Source organism: Acomys minous (assembly GCF_964271855.1).
Source record: "Acomys minous genome assembly, chromosome: 2".
NCBI classification, from domain to species: Eukaryota; Metazoa; Chordata; class Mammalia; order Rodentia; family Muridae; genus Acomys; species Acomys minous.
This window is the reverse complement of record NC_140484.1, coordinates 41,169,917-41,193,575: the sequence shown is the minus strand read 5'-3', so window position 1 is coordinate 41,193,575 and position 23,659 is coordinate 41,169,917.

Here is a 23,659-nt window from a genome sequence, read left to right as displayed (position 1 = left end):
TCCCAGGAAAGGTAGCTACCAAACAAAGAGGGTTCGTGAAACTTGGCTTACCATTAATATATAATTTGTTGTTTATAAATATTTTTGCTTAAATTAAAAAATATGGAATACTAAAATCCTGCAGTAACAAATGACACATAGACACATAGACATACAAAGTGTATGTGTATGTGTGAATAAAATACATGAATGTGTACAAAACTTTTATAAAGGATGAAACACCTACTACTTAAAACTTAAGCTGATTTATGTTGTTTTCATGGTACATTCTATGAAACAAATTTATAAGTGGGAAGTGAGGCAATAAGGGAAATCAAAGTTTAATAAAAGTCTGTTGAAAGTTAGGCAATTGATAGTAATTTCTGTCATTAAGTCACTAGGATTTACAAGACCCCATGCAGTAATGTCCTTTTGGTTATCATGCGAACATCCTGAAGTTGTTCTTGAAGCTAACTTTTACACAGTTCTATTTCTAACCTAATGCCTGCTCTGTTCCAGAAACCCCATCACCATCCATATCCATATGGACATCTGCATCTGTGCCTAGCATTCTCTCCCAATGCTCTCAGCCTTAGTCCCAGAGGTTGATAGACATGCGTACTCCTGCAGTTCAATGAGAATAAAATACCAGGAAATACATGACCCATTTTGCAATGTTACCCCAAGTTGACTCTCTTAAAAAGTGTGCTCTGATTCATGTCCCCTTTATAAAACCTGAGTTGCTGCATGCCAAAAGCACTTTTCCCATTTCCACTGAATGGCAAGCTTCATAAGCATAGACATTTCAACTAGCCATGTCTGGAAGGCAGTGTGTTGCCGTGACTGTAGGCTACAGCTTGCATTGTGAGCACAAAAACTTTGATACCTAGAAGAGTATTAAATTTATCTGAGAGGTTTCCATTTACACTAAATCGGTGTTTCAGTCCTTACTCGCTGGAGTTTTCAAACTGTTTACAGATGAAAAGAACTCTGTGTGCATTGAACCATTCAATCCATTTGGGTTAGAAGTATGATATTTTCATTTCTAACAAAAGCGTCTGTAAATCCCAAGGCAGACTCACACTGAGTTTTCTTTAATGTAAATTACCACCGTGGACTGATACTTAAAAAGTTCAGCCAATATATAAATTTCCTGTTCCCTGCAGTCCTTCTGAGAGCATTTCTACAATCTAGAAAAACCCAGCTAGCTGTAATCAGGTTACCATGTTTAAAACAAGAGATATAAGAGAGCAGATTTGCAGCAGCTGAGCCGCTAGCAATGGCCCAAGTGGAGCATTAACAGAAGGCGGCCCACATCTGGCTGATACTTTGAAATCTTTGAATTCTTGTCAGTAATCATAGAGAAAATGGAAGAAAGAAACCATGGGATAGTGGTTGAGTTGCTACAGTTACCAACAGTGGAGGGAACAAGAACAATGTCAATGGGCCTAAGAAGACAGATTCATGCCAATATTTATCTGCGCTCAAGGAAATGGACACACAGAAAGCATATAGGAAGGTCACAGAATCCTGGTGGAAAGAAGAAATAGCTATCTACTATAACAAATTCTCCTGTATCCAAGTTCATGCCTCAGCAATGAGGAGAACAAGCAGCCCATAGGGCTGTAGTGGTCAGAAGTGTGCTTGGTTCATCCTCCATGGTGAGAGAGTGTGTGCTTTTTTCCCCTACTCCATCTGTGCCTCGTTCTTAGAAATCTACTTTCATCAGTAATCTCTTAAGGTGTGGGAGAGCAAAGCAAAAGGGACCCTAGACATTGAGTCTTTACCTCCAACCACATGGCGTGAGCAGCTTTGCTTCACAGCTCACTCCCTCCCATGATCCTCCACCCCACCACAAGCCCAGCTGTTACGGTAGTTTTTCCTCCCAGCCCCAAGCTCCCAGAATAAAGACTCAGACTGGTAATATTTTTACAAATACCAAGACCTTATAGCTAAGCTCTTCTCTTACTAGCTCATAACTTAAAATAACCCATTTTACTAATCTGTATTTTGCCACTTGGCTGGTTACTTCTGCTCAGGTATTATAATCTGTTCGCTATCATGTCTTGCCGCGTGACTCTCCCACACCTGGCTCTATGCCAGAATCCTTTCTGCCTACTGGATGTCCCACCTTCTATTCTATCCTCACGTATAGGTCATAGGCATTTTATTGACAGGTATTGTATCCATACAATACACAAGATATTCTCTCTATACCCAGCCCAACCAAGCCAAACTACCACAACGAAAACCTTTGAAACTGGGAACGCAAATAAACTCCGCCTCCTTTTAAGTTGTTTACCTTATCTGTTTTGTCACAGGAAAGGAAACTGACTAAGAATACAAACTGATCAGGATGCCCAATAATCAGAAAGCTTTCTTTTACTTAGGCTTTTACAACCAAAAAAGCAGTGAACTTGCTACTTCTAGATATGCCCAAGTCACAATGCACCAAGAGTTTTACAGGGAAAAAATGTCACTTCGCTCTTTTTCCTCTATTGAAGTTCCTGCTGCAGTTTGTTAAAGCTTGGCAGTTGGCTCTCTCAGAAATGTCCTGAAGCTTGTAATTCATTTCTTTAAATCACAGAACACCTACGGGGAGGTAATAAGACCTGTTAAATTGATGGACTCCAATAAAGCCTCATTCTGGAAATAAAACTGATTTAATTATCAGTCAAGTATATAAGGTTAAGATAAGATAGTTTCAAGACATCCTAAAGGAGTTTAGAATGTTAGGTTCCAACTTTTCAGAGACAAAGCTAACTATATGGCTTGTAGTGACTGTTCTTAAAATATTCATGCTTATATGTTGCACACAACTTTCTGTTATGGGATCACTACATATTTATCTGCACCCTCTTCTCTCAAGGTCTAGTATATCACTTAGCACCTGTAGATTGTCAACTGAAGTTGGTGAAATGAGTCACTTGATGTTAGTGAGTCAATCAATCAATAAGTCAATCAATGTCATATTTGATGAGAACATCTTTGTGACAGTTGTACAGCAGTGTTTTCCCTCCTTCCATCTCATAGCAGACTGTTCTGTTTCTCTGACCTACAAAATCCATAGATGATCCAATGAGTAATCATTTGATTTATTATTTATAGGAAAGTCAATATTGAGGAAACCATGCCATGTAGGAACATAGAATTTCTTTTCAAATGAAACAATGAGATAGTGTTTAAATCCTTCAGTAATATTTTATTTCTTTCTTCATTTCAGTCTTGGTGTGTGTGTGTGTGTGTGTGTGTGTGTAGTTTTTAATCTAAGTGTCATAGCATTTCAATACAGCAGCTATTTCCTGTATGGCTAGATGAACATTATTATCAGTTTATTCATTTTGTTCAGTTTCATAAACAAGTAATATTTACCATCACATTTAGTATTGTTAACTGTAACTATTTTGTTCATCACATATTATAAAGTAATAAGCTATCCTTAAAGAGAAAAACTAAAAATAAACTTCATTACCTTATCTTATGGCTTTGGGTAGCATAAATTCAAGATCTCAGTTGCCAATTGTTTGATGATATGAGCCAGAATCATCAGTCATAGAACTCTGAAAGTACACATTGCTCTGGGAACCCAGGAGGAGAACTTCACTTACAAATGATATCTAAACAAGAGTGGTTTAGATGACTGAACTTGACTGACAGGGATCTACTTGTATGGCTCCATTCTTGGGGCCCCGTACACATTGTTTACTCATCAGCATATTTGAACATCTTATCTGATGGCTTAGAAATCCAAGGTATCAGTATAGAAGTTGGTAGCCCTTCAAGAAGGCTAGACTCAAAACCAATATGATGCCTACTCATATCATGCACTAGGGATTAAGCAGCTGTAGACCTGCTTAGAGCCAATGGGATCATTCTAAAAAAATGAAAATAAAAGTAAAACAAAAATATTATTACAATCTCCTAAAAGCAATCCGGAGTTCTGGTTTAAGACTGAGACCTTCCAGGACAGCCAAGGCTACACAGAGAAACCCTGTCTCGAAAAACCAAAAAAAAAAAAAAAGACTGAGACCTTCAAAGAGATCTCTAGTCTATACCCGGAGTCCCCAGAGAGAAACAGAGTCCAACGTTGATGCAACACACACAGGAATTTTATTGAGGTGATATGCCGGGGTCTGTCCAGCTCTTTCAAGCTGCAGATCTCAAAAAGCAGGAGCAAGTGCTTTTTTTATATCTTTATGCAAAAGCAGAATTTAGCAGGCTAGCAGGGAGTGGTGAGTACATTTCAGGGGCAGTGGAATAGTTTAAGACACAGCTGGTTGTCCTTGAGTCAAGCTGGATCCTGGGCACATTCTGAGACCTTGAGTCAAGTTGGACTTTTTATTATCTTTAAACATAAGCTAACTGTCCTTAGGACAAGCTTGACTCCACAAGGAGGCCAAGTAGCCTTCCCTCACATCCCAGACAAGTAGTGATTTGATATTGGTACCTTGGTTCAATATTGATATTGCTTCCTGGACCCTCCACTTGTTTATATGGAAGATTAAAAAGCTAGGTGGAAATCCTACCAGTGCCCCGTCAGGCCATGCTACTCACAATGGCTTGTATCAGCAGTAAGTAGCAAAGAAATGCTCTCTGGCATGGGCATAATGAGAGCTAGAGAGAAAGGGGGAGAGAGAGAGAGAGGGAGAGAGAGAGGATACTCATCTCAGCCCCTGCCTTTTTTTGGGCAAGCTACACAGAATTGTGCTGAGTGTGTTGCAGAACTTGGCACAGTATCTTTCCTTATAGGTTCAGAGAAGACAAATGCATCACATGTGCCTTCCACATCCCCTCAGCCTCAGTCACAAAAATCCCTCCCTGCATGTGGAAAGAGTAATACAGAAATAAGAAACAAGGTTGGCTGGGCAGCTGACTAGGGAACTCTGGCAGAAAGTGGACTTAAACCACCGAATGTCTTATTTGGAAGGACACAGTGACCTGTTTACACTGCTGAGATGAGAACCCCCCTCCCCACTCTGTGAACACTTATAGAAAAGACAATTCAAGGGGAAGGAGAAGACACAAAACTTCAATGAGGCAGAACTGCTGACTGAGAACATAATTCCTTCATTTTCATTTCATTGCTTTTAAAATTACTTACACACTGTACTTTAATTTTCAGTTTTTTAAAACTTGTGTCTCATTGATATTTTATGCATGCTTTTACACATGTTCTTTTTCTCTCACCTACTCCACAACGTACTACCTGGGACACATCTAATCCATATACTGACCTTCTCATTCAGACCTTGCTCCTGATTTTCTAGTTATCCCTCATTCCATTTCTTACATACCGGTACCCTTAGCTCTAACAATAAAAATAAAACCACAAATACTCTTTCTTCCACAACCCATACCCTAGCACTACATCTGAGCCTTATCAGGGACATGTGTGAAATACACGCTGCCTTCTATTTCAAGTTAATACCCAGAATGCTGGCAAATCCTTATATCTGTTACTTCAGTCATCTTTCTTGCTTAAAAAAAAAAAACAGTAGAGAATATAAATCCTAGTGAAGGCAAACATAAAAATCAAACAAACAAAGAAAACGTGGGGGGGGGGGGAAGCCTGAGATGGGGATTGGAGGACATATACAACCCAATGAATGCATAAAATGCAACAGAAAAACACAAAAAATATGAGACACAAATCCACTATGACACTTCAATGAGCTCATAACTCCCCAAGACCAGAAACCAAAGATAATGAGGTATCTGCAATGCTTGAGAAATGTTGCAGGGTGCTCCTTAAAAGAATTGATGGCCACATGAAAAGACTCAAAGAAACAGATGAATGAAATAAGGAGATCAGTTCAGGATCTAGACAACACAGATACAAAAGAGGTTGACTGTTAACGTTTGAGGGCAAAAACTAAAACGTGAAGAATAAATTTTAAAAAGAAAATCAAACTCTGATAAAAGCCAACAAAACTTCTGGAAATTAAAGAAGCAATCAAATGAAAACACCATAGAAAGTATTGTCAACAGAAAAGACCAAGCAGAAGGGCAAGTTCCAGGGCTAGTGGACAAAGCCAAGACAACAACAGAGTCATATTTTTTAACTGGGTCAGGGAGATGATTCAGTGGCTAAAATGCTTGATTTACACATGTGAGAACCTGCAGTTGAATCATCAGAACGTGTGAGAAGACAGACGTGTTACTGCACACATCTGTCATTCTCATGCCTTTACAGAAATGTAGGAAATACACATGGAAATCTCACAAAGTTCATCAACCAGCTAGCCTTCCACATACAAATAAATAAAACAAAACACTCTGTCCCACAAAGTGGGAAATAAAATAAGGGCTGAAGTCTGAGATTGTCATCTGACCTCCACACATTTGCTGTAGCACTTCCATATTCATATTTTTTATGCACAAATGTGAAAACATACAGACACACACACATACAGACACACACACACAGCTGTACACAAGGAACATTCTTAAAACAAAGAATAAAAATAAAAAGTGACTGAGCATATCAACTCTTGAGAATTCTGGCACATGTTAAAGAGATCAAAAGTAAGAATCAATGAGATATAATAATGAGCTAAGATAAAAATTTAAAGGCATAGACAATTATTCAATGAAATTATAGCATAAACATTTCCCAAACTTAGGAAAAATGGACATCCAGCCACAAGAAACATATATAAATGCAAATGAAGAGTATAAGCAGGAAAAAATCGTATGTGTAATATATTATGAAATCAAAAGTATATAATTGAAGAAATCAAAAATAGAAAGCAAAGATACAGTATTAAAATTGAAATCAACTTATTTACAAATATAAAAATATCATAATAACATCAGATCTCTCATCAACAAGCCTAGGAGCCAAGGAAGCAAAGAAGAATATATTTCTAAGTCCAGAATGTAAATAACTGTTACCCATGATTATTAAACCCAGAAAAAGTATCACCTCTTAAAGTTGATGGATAACAAACACTTTAAGAAAAGCATAAATTAGTGCAATGCATATCAACTATGCCAGTGCTGTAGAAGACAATTCAATGATTAATACATACAAAAATAAAAAGAAGAAGAAGTTAGAAAGTCTTAACCATGAAAGCAAAGCAAAGAATTCATTTTTGACAGAAATATTTTTTAAAGAGAAAAAAGTGAGAATGGAAGGAATCCATCATATTCAAAACAACAGGGCAGGAAATCCTTAATGAGACAGAGGAATAAGAAAACTACAAATGATCCCATGAATCAGAATAAAAAGCAAAAAGGCCATGGGGAGTAGCAAATCCTCTCAATAATACCAAAAAGTGCAAAACTCATCAACTCATCAATTAAAAGACTCAGATTAAATTATTAAAATATAAAATCCAACTATCTGTTGTCTCCTAGAAACATACCTCACTGGCAAAGTCATCTTAAAACAGAGTCAAAGGGTGGAAATTAACTTACACAACAAATGGAGTCTATAAAAAAGCTTGGCATAGTTCATCTTATATCTGATAAAATCAGACTTCAAACCAAAAGTAGTCAGAATAGATGAAGAATACCACTATCTACTAATAAAGGGAATAATTCATCACAAAACAGCTGTTTGAAATATTTATGCATGGAATGTTGAAGTTCCTAATTTCATAAAATAAATAGTAAAAGATACAAAAAGTCAGATATACCTGATACTGTAACAGAGAAAAACTGCAACACCCCACTATATATATATATATATATATATATATATATATATATATATATATATATATGTATATATATATATATACATATACATATATATATATATATATATATATATATATATATCTTCCAGATGAATAAATCATGGAAGAAATTTTCAAGCTAATTATGTTAGGATCAATTATAAATAACAGAAATCGATAATGAGTCCTATCTAACTGATAGAGGATACACATTATTTAGATCAGCACACAGACTCTTGTCTAGAATTAGTCACATTAGAGACCACAAAGTAATCTCTACAGAGTAGAAAAAAAAATATTGAGTTCTATCATATCAGACCACAGAGGGATAAAACTTGAAATCAAAAGCAAGAGAAACCATAGAGATTATAGAAAAACTTGATCTTTGAATAAACAATGAGTTAGTGAAGAAGTAAGAGAAAAAATTTAAAGATGGATTTTAAAACTAGTTCAATCTTTGAAAATAAAAATAAGATTAAAACAAAAAACAGACCCCTCCCTAACCAACCTAAAAATAAGAGGGCCTTGATTAGTAAAATTAGAGGTCAGGTGGGAGTCATTGTAACAGACTCCAGGAAAATTCAGTTCTCTCAGAATATCACATTGGTGTTCTTTCGCCCAGATCCTCATAGCATCCTTGTTCCCCTCTGAAACTTCCTGAGTTGGGCCTCCAGGATCCACATGTCTCTCTGCAGTTTTGTCTGCTAAGCCTTTCATAATCCCAAAGTTCATAATCTTCTACTACTTTTCTCCTACACATCAACTCTACATGCCTAAGTCCACATAATAAGGCGTGTGATATCAGCAGCTGCACTTTTTAGTACTCCTTTTGTATTGTTTTGTTATTTGGGTTTATATTTGTTCCTGGGTTTTTTTGTTTTCTTTTGTTTTGTACTGTATTGTTTCCCTGGTTTTGTTGATGTGATAAAATACCTGGACAACGCAAGCTAAGGCCAGAAGAGTTTATTTTGGCTTACAGTTGAGAGTACAGACCACCATGGTGGGAAAGGCATGAGTACAGGCAGCTCATCACTCTACATCCACAGTCTGGAAGCACAGCATGGAAGCACGGCATGATGACGGCCTTGCTCAGTTCACTTTCTCCTTTGTATTTAGTCTGGCATCCTAGCCCATAAAACAATACCACCCACATTTAAGGTAAGCCTTTCTCACTAACCTAATACAGAAGAGCTCTCTCATACATATGCAAAGATTTGTTTCCATGGTGATTCTAAATCCCATGATGTTGACAGTTAATTATCCCCTCTTTTAAATAGCATTAAGGACAGAAGCCACACGATTGTGACAATAAACATAGAAAACGCACATGAGAAAATCAATATGACTTTGTAATAAAAGTCCTCAGAAACTAGATACAGGAAAAACACATCTCAGTATAATAAAGAATATGTACAACAGAACTGTAGCCCGACAATATGGTAAGTGGAGGAAGTGAGAGCATTTTCTTTAGAATATGGAACGATATAAGAGCACCCAGGTTCTCCATTCTTATTAAATATGGTGCTCAAGTTTTAGCTAGAAATACAAAAAAAGAAAAAAGAAAGAAAGAAAGGGAGTATATATTGGAAAAGAATTCAAATTATGCCTAGTTATACACAACATAATCTAATACAGAAAAACCACACAAGTTCCACCAGAAAACTCTGAAGCCTGATAAAAATATTTTCAATAAAGTGACAATATATAAAGCCAACAGATAAAAATTAGTAGTATTTCTATATACCAATGGTGAATTGTCAAAGAAAGAAATTAGAAAAAGATACTGTGTTCACAATAGCTTCAAAATATTGCTAATAAACCTAGCCAAGGAGGTGAAAGATTACAATGAAATGTACACTACAGTGAAAACAGGGAGACACTGATGGAAGAAACTGAGGCTGGCATAGATGATGAAAAGACTATCCATGTTCAAAGATTGGCTATAGTAGTAATGTAAATATGGCGTATGACCAAATGTGGTTGTTGCATAGCAGTATTCTCTGAGATCAAAAGCTTTTATTAACAGCAAAGCTCATTAAGACACAGAGTGTTAAAGAGGAGGTAAAACAGCACAATGTTTTGAGATAAAAATATTAAAGAGATGGAGGCATGGCTCAGAAGTTAAGAACCCTGACTTTTTCCAGAGGACCCAGATTCAATTCCTAGCACCTACACAGTGGGTCACAACTGTCTGTAAGTCCAGGTTCTAGGGAATCTGATACCCTCTTCTCTTCTGGCCTCCAGAGGTTATATGCACATAACACATGTAGACAAAACACTTGCATATCGAAAATAAAAACAAATGAATTTCTATTTTAAGAAGACAAAATGTTTAAAGTGAAGTAAACCAAGAGAGTGCTCTTGGGGAAGGTGAAACATCCCATTCTGCAGGGAAGCTATTTAAACTCAATAGCTTTAGGAAGTTCCTGAAACAGACCAAATTCATTAGGTCTCTCTGCCATCAAGCACGCATAAGCAGGAAGGACTGCTGATAGTCACTCTCACACAAGCTGAGTAGAATAAATACGGTCAGACCAGCCTGGAAAAACTAGACATCATCCAAGATCTCTGGAAAAAGCAGAGGCCACCCGAGCTCCCTGAAGAAGCTCAGACCAACTAAGCTACCTGTGAAAGACACTCTCAACATGGTAGGGCTCTCTGAAAGTTGTTTGTTCATTGTGCTCCAGGTTTTCAGCTTTCATGAGCTGTTACCCACACTGGGGTAGGTTTTTGGTGATGTAGCTGTCTTTGAGTGATTTCTGGTCCTATACATAATCCTTTACCTATATTCTTATCAGTAACCAAAATAAAGTTTATCAAATTGAATTTTGGTGATATCCAAATTTTAGTCAACAGTTCACTGTCTGGGTTGAATAGAATTTTGTTCACATCTCTCCAGGAATGGTGATTCTCTCCAGGAATCACACAACACTGATTCATAAGTCACAACAATCTCCATCAAGATCTAATTGATGTCCTAGTAAGATTAATATCAAAAAAAAATACACAAAGAACTTAAGTAACAAAGATCAAGAAAACAAATGACCAATTTAACACTGGGCCACAGATTTGAACAGAGAATTCTCAAAAGAGAAAAGAAAAAAAATAAGTTCTATCTTTAAAAGTACTGAACATCTTTAGAAATAAGGGAAATATTAATTAAAGCAACTTTAAGATTTTTATTTTACCCCAGTTTAAATGGCCAAGATCAAGAAAAAAATTGACAAGTTCTGGCGAGGATGGGTGGCATGGGGAACCGTCCTTCACTGTTGGTGGGCATGCAAACCTGTGAGGCAACAATGGAAAGTAGTGTGGAAATTTCAAAAACCTCAAAGTAGATCAGGTATTTGAATCCGCTACACCATTCCTTGATGTCATAGTCAATATTCTAGGAGAATACCGTGCTCTGAAAAGACACCATAACCACAACAACTCATAAAGGAAAGCATTTACTTGGGGCTGGCTCACAGTTCAGATGCTTAATCCATTGTCATCATGACAGGAAACATGGTGGCATGTACACAGACATGGTGCTGGAGAATGAGCTGAGAGTTCCACATCTGCATCCACGAGCAGAAAGGGAGACACTGGACCTGGCTTGAGCTTTTGAAATCCCAAAGCCCTCCTTCAGTGACACACTTCCTCCGTCAAGGCTACACACCTAATAGCACCCTTCCCTAGTGACCAAGCATTCAAATCCATGAGCCTATGGGGCTCATTCTTATTCAAATCGTCACACTTGGAATATCCACAAAGGGTACCATATTGCTTAAATATGTTCACTGCCACTCTATCCACAGTAGGTTAGGAAATGGAAACAACGTAAATGTCCTTCAACCGATGAGTAGATAATGAAAATGTGGTACATATGCACAATGGAAGACTATACATCACTTATAAATGAAAATGAATTCCTGAAACTTTCCGGAAAATGGGTTGAAACAAAACGTATTATACTGAGAGAAGTAACTCACAGCCAGAAAGGCAAATGCCTCGTGTTCTCCCTGGCTTGTGAAACCTAGCTCTGAATCCTTAGGTGTGAGTGTGTGACCTGGTACAGCCATAGAAACCAGGAAAGTGAGCAGGATCCATGGAGGTGGGGAGGCGAAGGAGCTCTAGAGGTGGTGACAGTAGGACATAGGTGCTGTGAAGGGGAAAATGAGGGGGAAAATGGGGACTTTAACTGGTGAGGTGGGAAAAGGGAGACAGGGAACAAAAAATGGCAAGTTACAATAAAGGTGTTTGAAAAACCATAGAGAACACATTATTTTTATGTTTACTTAATAATATATATATAATGTTTTGTTTAAGTGTGTGTGTGTGTGTGTGTGTGTGTGTGTGTGTGTGTGTGTGTGTGTGTTTGCATTATATATGGAGTTACACTACTTGGAGTTGGATAATGTTTTTCACAGGAGGTATAGACCATCTACAAAAACCCCAGAGCCAAGCATGGAAAACTTCACTTTGAGCTGTTGGCCTGGGGAGTTCAAGAGACATGCAAAACAATATAAGCCATTCCCATTGCCCTTGGGCTCCTCCCAGATCATGAAGGTGAGGCCCTGAAGCTGAAGACACCACATACTTCAGACACATGATTTGGAGGACTCAAACCAGAACTGACAAGGAAGCCTCCATCCTGAGGACTGGGCCTCATGGTATCTGAAGCTGCTATACAAGCTGCCAAAGGAGAAAAACAATCAGTAGTTCTACCCGGCTGTAAACCCGTAAACCACATCAATGACAACACAGAAAGATATCCCCAAGAGTGCAATAGCGACATTTATATCTAGGGGTCACTGGCAGCCATCTAACTTGGCTTCAAGCCCTGTCAGGAGGGAATTGATGCCTAGTAGTGTGAATACAGATGACCACCTGGGGAAGGCATGGGGCACAGAGAAGAATCTGTTACTGCCACTTTCCTAAACTGCTATCTAAATACTTACTCTTTTTTGTTTGGTTTTCAATTTTTGGTTTCTCAAGACAGGGTTTCTCTGTGATAGCCTTGGCTTCCCTTGACTCACTTTGTAGACCAGGCTGGCCTCGAACTCACAAAGATCTGCCTGCCTCTGCCTCCTGAGTGCTGGGATTAAAGACGTGCACCACCGCGCCTGGCTTAAATACTTATTCTTACATACATGCGTAAGTGTACTTACCAACCCTCATCAAAGAAGATTCTCTTGTAGCAGACAGACCATTATAGAAATCTACAACTAGTCAAACTATAGAGGACAGGTGACAGTGGGGTGTCCAACCCCAGCTGATACATGTATAACATAATCCCTGTACCTAAGGGGAAGGGGACATTGGCAGAAAGACTATAAAAGCGAGAGGACTATGACATATGCTGTGAGATAATGTCCTCTTTAAATGACAGGAAGAGTGTGTCTATGAAATCTCAACAATATGGTTGCCAAAATAAGGCGTGCATAATGACAACACCAGTGTCATGCCCGTGCAGATAGGGCAAGTCTCACAAGGATTATCCCTAAATAAAGAATTATATGCCATTAATGACTACAGAAAGACAGCAAACTAGTCTTCTCTAGGCAAGAGCTCTCTGATAAGTTATCTAGTCCCAAGTAGTAAAGTCTAAACATATATAATTAAGAGATATAGGACATGGACCCAGTCCATGTGTGTGTGTGTCTGTGTGCGTGTGCGCGTGTGTGTGTGCGTCTGTGTGTGTTTGCGTGTGCATGTGTGTGTGTAAAGAGGTCAATAGTTTGAGAGAGAGTGGGGGATTGAGGAGAAGTTAGAAGGCGGAGAGAGAAGGTACAAATAATGTAGATACAGTATTCATGCATGAAATTCTTAATTAAATTTTAAAGAAAGAATAATTAAAATGTTATTTAGTATCAATATGAAGTTGAATAACAAAAGCCAATTTTCATGTAGAAAAGGGCAAATTGATAGTGAAAACAAAGCATCACTTTAGTAGGTGTGGGAAAAGAAGCAGAGCTTTGCAAATCAGGTAAAGTGTTTATCATTGAAGATGTTTCAGCTTTTACCTAAACTGAAGTTAATGGTTCAGGGAGAAGGATAGCTTATGACTATATAGTGGGGGAGGAGGTCTCCCTTGGTCATAGAACTAGGGGAGGGGAATAGGGTGAAAGTGGGAGGGAGGGAGAGAGGAATGGGAGGATACAAGTGATGGGATAACAATTGAGATGTAGTCTGAATAAATTAATAAAATAAAATTTAAAAAACACTCCTAGCTCAAATCATAGGAAAGCTATTCTATATTGCCTCCTATAATATGAGCTTTACTTTCTTGTCTACAAGGTGAGTAGATGACTTTAAAATAAAAGCACAGAGGCCAAAAGAGAGATGTGGGGGAGAGAGAAGGAAATTTTGCCAACATAAGGTAGTAAGAGAACAGCATCAGCATGATGCCCAGGAGTACTTGAGAACAGCTGTGACCCAGCAAATGTGGGTCACAGAGAGGGAAGGAAGGACACAAGGGCTCAGGTTTCAGTGAGTATGTGGATGAAGATTTGATAGCACAACTGGGAGAAATGAGGACAAGAAGGTCTTAGGGACTGTAAAGAAAGAGGATGTGATATAATAAACAGAAAGAGAGAGTAGAAGAGAAAAAGGGCTTGAGAATGCAGAGAATTAGATGGATCATCATGGAGCTACTGAATTCCCCAATAAGCTCTTCAATAGTGGTGGGATGGCTTTAAGTATTGGCCTCTTCAAACACATCATAATAACCAGCTTAGATGATGTCATTGCTACACCAGTCACTGTTGCAAACTCCAAGAGTTAAGAATTAAGTATCACATAAAGAGCATGGCAAAGGGAGGGAGACACATATGTCTTCAAAAATGTTTGAGATGAGTGTAATTAATATGAGAAAATGGGGGGCTGGAGAGATGGCTCAGAGGTTAAAAGTACTGTCTGCTCTTCCAAAGGTCCTGAGTTCAATCCCCAGCAACTGCAAGGTGGCTGAAAACCATCTATAATGAGACCTGGTACCATCTTCTGGCACGCAGACATACATGTAGGCAAAACACATGGCGCACACCTTTAATCCCAGCACTCGGGAGGCAGAGGCGGTGGATCACTGTGAGTTCGAGGCCAGCCTGGTCTACAAAGTGAGTCCAGGACAGCCAAGGCTAACACAGAGAGACCCTGTCTCAAAAAAAAAAAAACCATAATAAATAAATAAATTTTCAGGGAGGGCAGAATGGTTACAGAATCTCTACTGTGATTGCCCCACTTTACGTTCCTGGCAAACCAGTGATTATATCTCTCTGCTTCACTGTCAACTCCCATTAGTTTTCAGTCTTTGGGTTTTGTTCATGGTGGTCTGCTAAGTGTCAAGTAATATTTGTTTGGGGCTTTGACTTGAGTTTCCCTGATGACTAATAGATGTTGAGTATCTTATCATATGCCTGTTGACTGTTGTGTGCCTTTATTTGGGAAAATATCTATTCAAGGCCTCTGCCCATTTTTTTCAACTAGGCTGACTATTTTTCTATTGAAATTTAACACCTTATGTATTTTAGATAATCTCTTATCAAATAAATTTCTTGCAAATATTTTTGTAGGCGACCTTTTCCTCTGCTGATTGTTTCCTTTGCTAAACAGGAGTGTTAGGCTGGATGTGGAACCATCATAGGTTCAATCAATCCTACTGAGAATTGAAAATGGACCTTAAGGCAATATTTGCTAAAGGCAAAAGATTTATACAATCTGAAGAGAAATAGACCCTCTGCTCAGATGTAGCCAATAGGCATCACAGTCTCCTCATGAGTCCCATAATATGGGAGTAAGGGCTACCTGGGACTGTGGTGCCCACTTGTTGATGACTTTCCCCTGGTAAGGCAGCCATGCCAGCCCACAGAGGAAGAGGATGCAGGTGTATCAGATGAGACTTGATAGGCTGGAGTCAGATGATAGGGGAGGAGGACTCCCCTTTCTGAGGACTAGAGGAGGGAGGAAGGGAGAGAAAGGAGGGAGGGTGGGGCTGGGAGGAGAGGAGAGAGAGGGCTACAGTCTGGATATAAAGTGAATAAATTAAAAAGAGGGGGAAAAGGGAAAATGGCAATGTTTGTATTTCATGTTCATTACAGCATTACTCACAGTAGCCAGGACAAGAGAACAGTGTCCCTGGCTAATCTCAGATGAATGGCACACAACTGGCACACACTACTACAGATATTGATAACATTGTTGTACTGTACACGTGAAGCAGGAAGCTCACCTCGTACCATGTGTTTTTATTCCAGTGAAGATATGGGAAATGGATTCTAGGTACCATATATAACAATTGCTAATATAAATACTTAGGGTAGTAAGTATTGCTTCACATACCCAGATTTTTCTAATGGCCTAAATGGTATAAACATATCATGGCATGCTATAGCCAAGGCCTCCCACCCACCCATCCCAAAGACCTCTAATAGCTATAACATTTGTGATATTTCTTATTTTTAATCAACTCTAACAAACAAAATGAAAAAGGCTTCTTTGGCTTTATGGAAAGGTGTTTGTTTTCCTTTACTTAGGGATCTGGTTGGACAATTTTAACATTATTAATCCCCAGTGGCCAAAACATCAGGATTGAGACTATTGTGCTTTGGGATGCCCTCAATAGAGTCACTCGGTTTAATACTGCCTTTCTTCCTACAAGCATCTTCACTAATCCAAAGTGATGATCTCCCATCAACTTTTATCCCCACTCTGACCCCAACCCTCAAAATCAAAACCAAACAAACAAATGTTTATCTCAGTTGCTTGTTCATCTTTTTCTGTCTTACTTGCCTTTAGGTTGGATGTATGATCACATTCCAGCCTTTAGAACACAGATGGGGAAAATGTTGCCAGTTTGAGTCTGGTGTTTAAAGTTTCCCACTGTAACCTGTCTTTTCCCCATGGATGTAAAAAATAGCAAAGCACAACAGTTCCACTAAGATACAAGGGAAAAGCCTGGATATCTGACTCCTACAGAGCCTGAGAAACCTACCAGCAAGGGATGCCCACCCACCTCACACAAAAGCTGACAACACAGACAGAAAGTAAATTGTCTTCTGCCCAAAGCTGTGGAAATTAAGAGGTTTACTTTTTCTCTAGCCACCTCTATCCAATAAAGAAGCCCAGATAATGCAATTTACCATGTGACTGTTGTGTATTCTTGTTAAAGAACACCTGGGATCCCATGATTTTACCTCAAGGGATTTTACTGGAGAGAATTATCCCAAAGTTTCATGAAAAGCTTAGGCTTATCAACGGTCCCCCCAAAGTTGCCACCCCAGGCTGTATGGGAAAGGATCTTCAGTGCATATCTCGGGACTTGTTTTCCTGTGAGAGGCACATAGCAACATCCAATAAAAATTGACAATGACCTCATAGTTATTAAGGCTCCTTGTGCCCTCAGAAAACCCAGACAGAGTGTTTTTCCATATTGATAAAGTCAGCTAATTGCAAGAGAAATATGGCAGCCAGACACTTGGAATTTATCCTATATGAATCTTGGTCTCCAGATGACACACCCAGTACTCCTTAGCTGGACCTCTCACCTTTGAAGAAAGAACTCTTCTAGCCTCATATTTAAAATGGAATTTGTCCGCTGCTTTTAGGTGCAGTTATAAGTGATGCTCAGCAAACTCATTGATACGATTCTTGCCCCCAACTGGTCAGGCTGTTTTCAGAAAAAGACAGCTATGGAGAACGCTCTTCTAGTAGTCCCTGGCAAGACATTGTCTGTATACAGAGCGTCTGTGCGACAAGCCTACAGATCATCTGTCTTACTGGTTATTTTGATGTTTCCTGGAGCTGACACATCCTGAGCACCGCATGAACACCTCTAAAAATAAATGATAAGTTGCAGTAGTAGCCTGCTGTGTGTAACAATAATAATAAGAACAATTCCTTGTGTTGCTTTCAATGGAAAGGCCCAGTCATTTTTTCTGAACGTTTGAGTGTGTTCTTTTCTTTAAAAGGTGTACTTTCCCACCCCTGCATGCTCTATTTCTAACAATCAGCTGACACTCAGGATCATTTAGAAGTCTGTTCTGATATCAGCATACTGCTGTGCCTGCATATACCTGTCTACGCATGCATTCCAGAGTAGCAAGGTGACCTTACACATTATTTAACGCCCAGATTTTTGGCACTGAAACCTTCCAGAGAGCAGTGCTGATGCCTACTCATAGCCAGATGAAGAACTGGCCTCATGTCATGAAAGAGAAGGTTCTGGTTCCAGCTCTGCCACCTGCTGTGTGACCTCCAGTGAGATTTTTAAGCTCTCTGAATCCGAAGAGTCCAGTGACGGTTGTGTGCGGTCAAAGAATTAAGAAGATGATATAAAAGTTCCCTAACTCAAAAAAAAAAAAAGTTCCCTAACTCAGTGTGTGACACGTTGTAAATAGGCAACAAACATTGATTCCTTACTAAGCACTGTGAGAACGTCACCAGCCTAGGAGTATTCCAACTATAAAGAAGATCCGACAACCACTCTCACTTTTATTTAAGTACTCATAGAGAGAGCTGGGGTGCATGTTTGTTTGCACTAGCAAGAGGTGGGTAGGGTGTGCAGGAAACAAATGTATTCTGTTTGTATGACATCTGAGGCTCAGTTTGTTTGTTTGAACAGCTATGTGTGTTTCTGTCAGACAGAGGAAGCCCACTATCCTAAAAACCTTGAGATTAAAAAGCTTGGGAAGAAGTAAGGTTCTCAAAATACACTGTCCTATCACAATCCATTGTAGCTACTGAGTCTGGCAAATGTCAGATGAGGAACTGTATGTTCATTCACAGAGCACCAGCTCAATCAAAGCTACTTAACTGTAGCTTCGTTACCTCCAGGATTAAACCCTTTGAGACATGAATCTTTAGAATTGCAAGTTAATCTCTCACATTTTGCAGAAACATTAGGAAGGCAAGATTGAATGGGGGGAGGACTAGTATTTAAAAAAAAAACCTAAATGCTCCCAAAGGAATCTGAGCTCATATTTGTATCTTTGGCCCAGGCTCAGCTTCAAGAACACTGAAAGCACACCGGAGTCCCTAGAACTGTGTTTTCTACCCTCATTGTTTCCTATTTGTACTGCCAAAAGCCATATAAATATCACATTTTTTTCTGTTGTAAGTCTATACTTTTGATGAATGTCATTTCTTCTCCAAACTTAGGTAAACTGCACATATTTTTCCTTACATAGAAGAACAGGGGAGGGTCAACAACTGTACAGAACTCAAAAATCCAATTCAAAGTCTGTCTGTCCCCTAAACTCAGCATGCCCTTGTGCTTGACAATTCTTAATTATCTTAAACAAGTAAGATGGCCTTACACCGAGTGGCTTAGGTAACGTCTTGCGTGTAAAACATTAAGCAGGGTGCCTGGCTTCTAGAGAGTTTCCACAACATTATGGCTGTGTTAGGGATGTTCCTATTTTTATTGTCGTTTCTGTCTTTCCTGCTTCAGCATAAATTCTCAAGGAGTTTGAGGCAAGGTTTCATCACGCATTGCTTGCTCTGGAGGATTGGGCTGAAAAAAAAAAAGTGTGTGCTGAGTGTACTTGAGTTGGATGTAGTTTTTGGCTTTTATCAGGATGGTTTTGTACCTGATGGAGACCATAATCAACCAACTTAGGCAAAGGGGAAATTCGTAAGAATAGTACTGATTCTTTTACCAAATCAAAGGCCATCTGATCAAACATAACCCGAGAAAGGGAGAAAGAGACCCAGGTTTTGGAACATTAATAAAGAATAAAATAAGGAATAAAGAGGAGAAAGAATGCAATGGTTTTTTTTAAATAACAAAATAACAGCTCATTATTTTTACTTCACCCCCAAACCAATAATATCAAGTAAATCTGAACCAGACTTTAAGCAATTATGTTCATGATCTCCTTTTAATACACAACTCGAATACCATTTCCAAATCAAACTGGACTCATACAACATACTAAAAAACAACTAAGGGAAATCCACCCTTATCAAGAAAGCAATGGAAACATGGAGGTCTCTGCTTTTACTGCTTGAGGGCCAGCATCAACTCAATGCAGCCAGATTCTTGGCCAGAAAAACACTGGAGAAGAATTCCGCAATTCAAAGCCATTGGCCATGGTGCAGTCATCTGGGGCATTTAGTGCAATGGTCATTTCTTTGTGCTTAAGGAATGTTGGGACAGTTGAGCTTGTTGCACATAAAAACAGAGAAGACTAAATATTAAAAGTCACCAGACATGACTGTAGTCACTCTTGCAACCCTGCAAGGAGACTGCCATACAAACACGTGGTTTCACTCTCATCCCTCCAATGATCTGCTGGATCTCTCAGTGCAAATTCAGGCCAAAAGCCAAAGGATAAGGAATCTTTGATACTCAAGTTGGCCTCTGAACCCCACAGCTATGTTGAACTATGTAAGCACTGGACTCATGTCACCAGGAAATGGCCCCGATGTTTCTCTGATTGTATCACATCAACACTTTAGTCCACACTCACTTAGTCCACATGGAAAGAGATTTACAGTAAAATCAAAACCTCATATAATTTCATATTCTACAAGCTGGGAGAGAGCTGGAAACCTTCTCTGCTTGAGCTCATGAATTTAGCAAGGGATGTTTCCTTCTCATTTCCTGGCGATCCGAGCTGTTCATTAAAACAACACCATGGAGCTGGCTGCTTCTGACAGCTCTTAGGGACAATGACCCCTGTGGCATAAAGCCCTTATTCTACCCAGTCCACATGCTCTCCTGCAGCACCATAATTCAAGCGCCATGGCACAGCTTCCAGGGATCAAGACCCAAGCGTGCTCCTGTGGTGTGTGGTGTTGACAGAATTATGGCCTCATTGCTGAGAGTTTCTGAAAAATCCCTACAAGGGAAACAGGAGGATTACAGAGGGAATTACACGCAGGCTGTCTTACGAGGCTGCACGTGTCCTTGCGGAGACACCAGAGAGCCTTTTTCAACAAGTGTGTCCAACATAAATGTTTCCATCTCATGGCGAAGCATTAAAATTGTTGTTGTAAAACTAATACAAGTATTACAAAACTATACCTCGCCTGAAGTGCCAGTATTTTGCTGCATTCCATAAGAATGGAGAAGTCAGCTCTGTTCCCCTCTTTGCAAGTAGCCTTCTTGGCTGAAGTCACATTAAATATAAAATATCAAAGTCTTCTTCCCAAATGAACCTTACAGCAATACTGGTTCCCCACTGAAGTCATGATTCATACAAAATACTGTACTCGTTAAAAGAAAAAAAAAAAAAACCAAACATATCTCTGACGTTATTTACAAAGCATGAGCACGAGATTCGCTGAGTCTCTTTCCCTATGATTGTGTGACATAATAATCAGTTGTTACGACTGTCCTGTTTTAAATTCTGATTAGTTGACACATGTAAGTCAGTGTCTTGACATTTCTAAGTATCAGTATCTTAGTCAAAGCCTGTATACTTGGGTATGGACTTCATGACCTTTAACCTGTGCCTTAACTTTCATAAAAATAAACCAGCTATACCAGCACAGCATCTCGTACAAACTAGAGTGTCACCAAAGTCACCTCACAAATAAATCAATGTATTTTTAAATCAAATGCCCATCTTCATCATTTAAGCCTATCTGTAACATACTGCACAAACAAACCATCAATACTCATTACCAATGCCCCAGGACTAACTGTAGATTTAGATTTCTCAAAACCTACTTTATTTAGTGTTCTTAAACACTTCAATCTCACTTCTAACCAAATGACTGGAGAAAAGGGAAAAAGAATGTTAATAGGAAAAAGGGATTGTGGACCTATTTAGACATATTTCCTTGGGCCAATTCCACGTTGCGTTGTCAGGATACCAGCAGTCCAGTCAAAAAGCAAACTCCAAACAGCAACACAAATCTGTAGTGGTGGCGTGATCCAGCAGAAACAACAAGGCTCTGCCGAATCAGCACAAATCAGCGGAAACAACTCAACAGGAGTACCACGCTAAGGACTCTGGGATGTTTCTCTCTGCAAAGTGAAGACCAGGGAAGACCAGGAAAGAGCAGTGATGATGCATTGCATGGCAAGGTGTCATTGAGCATCACACACCCTCTCATGTGTCTTCTTTCCGCAAAATATCATGTGCCCTCTCCCAAGTTTCAAGAAAATCATCACATGACACAACTGAGTTTTTAAAGGAACCAGAAACTTTGACTTCAGACTAGTGGATGTTGAATATTCTGAAATTTGAGACTAGCATGCAGGGCATCTTGTATTAACCCTCCCATGTGGAGCCATGCCATTCCCCTTGCTCTCATTTTTGTCAAGGAATAATTTGTAAAAAGGACAATGTTGCTGTGTCCTGCCCCTTGTGATGAGGTCACTGACTTTTCTTCTTTTCTGTTTTGAGACTGGGGTTTGTTCTGTATCGCTGGTACTCACTATGAAAGCCAGGGTGGCCTGGAACTCATAAGAATCTTCCTGCCTTAGGCTTTGGAGTGCTGAGACTATAGGCATGTACCACTGTGCTTGGCTGGCATTTTTAGCACAGTCAAAATTTCAAACACTTCAAAATTGTAACCAAGGCTTCTGGAGAAGCCTTTGAGTTTCCTCACATTTTAAAAAAAATAAGTTCAGATTTAAAAAAACATCTTAACCCCTAACCAACTAAGCTTAATTCTAAGACTAAACTTTCTCGTAACCTCATCAGAGACTTGAGAAGGAATAAAACTTAATTACCTGAGTCAACCCGGAAGTGCAGGTTAGCAGCTTCCAAAATGAAAAAAGTGACTGAGACAGTTTACTGCCTGAACAGTCACCCAACACTCTCTGTAGCATTGGAGCATAATCTTCGGCCTTCTATTCCAATATATCTGACAGACTTATTTGTGAGGCAGGAACTATTGAGGACTCACTTACTCTGTCTTGGCAAAGTTTGGCCATCGACTCAGCCTGCATCTAAGCTTGCCTATTTAGTTTTGCAATTGAGCTTATTTGTTTAGGAGCAAGATATTTTTAGATCAAATAGATGTTTTAAGTTAATAGAGATGAGATATGATACATATTGCTCTTCATTCAGAATTTTAGACTCAACAAGTTAGGAAAGATGTTTACTTTAAGTTTGCCAAATAACCAGATCACTGTGAGTGTAACATTTATATAATTCCTAATTGTTTTGTGGTTCTTCCTGCTGTACATACTTTATTTTATTTATGTGTAATAATATAAATTTATGTTAAAAAAAGAAAAATAATGAAAAATTATTTTAAAAAATATTAAGTTCAGTGCATATAATAAGACAAGATAGTGTGTGTGGCATCACCTGCAAGGCACCTGCCACTAGGCAGATCATTAAACAGGGAAGGATCTGAATAATTTCTTTAGGACTTCTTATCCTAGCCAACATACCATTTTACATTAATTCTGAAGAAGGAAAAATATCTATTTATTCTTCATCTTTCTACTTTAATAGGCAATCATCTCCACAGAGTTATAATGGATTGGTGAGGGAATATATGATTCAATAATAATATGATACTAAAATTAATAATAATGGGCAAGAAATGTGTGTGTGAAGCATAAATTCAGGAGAGGTAGATTCATCTTTTAAGATTGCTTCTCGCCCCTTACAAATTTATCAGACACAGAGACCATCCTGAATTTATTAGTAAATGTGGAATTCAGTTTGCACATGATTTAAGATGAAGGAAACGTGTTCTCACAGTCTTTCCCGGGTGATGAGTGGTCAACAGGGAATCGGCTCATTTTGTTAACTGGTTTGCACCATGCCATGAGTCATGTCTCTGACAGTGTGCTAAATTCCCCTTCTTGATCCTCTCCTCCCTGTGCAAAACACAACATGCTATAACTCATATATATATATATATATATATATATATATATATGCGCCAGCGTCTGTGTGTGTGTGTGTGTGTGTGTGTGTGTGTGTGTGTGTGTGAGTGTGTGTAAAATTCTGTAAGATCATGTGACTCAGGAGCATGAAACCCAAACCCACTGATTCAGTTTCTCTCCAGAGACTTCACTTTTTTCTGAACTGTTTTTCACAATTCTC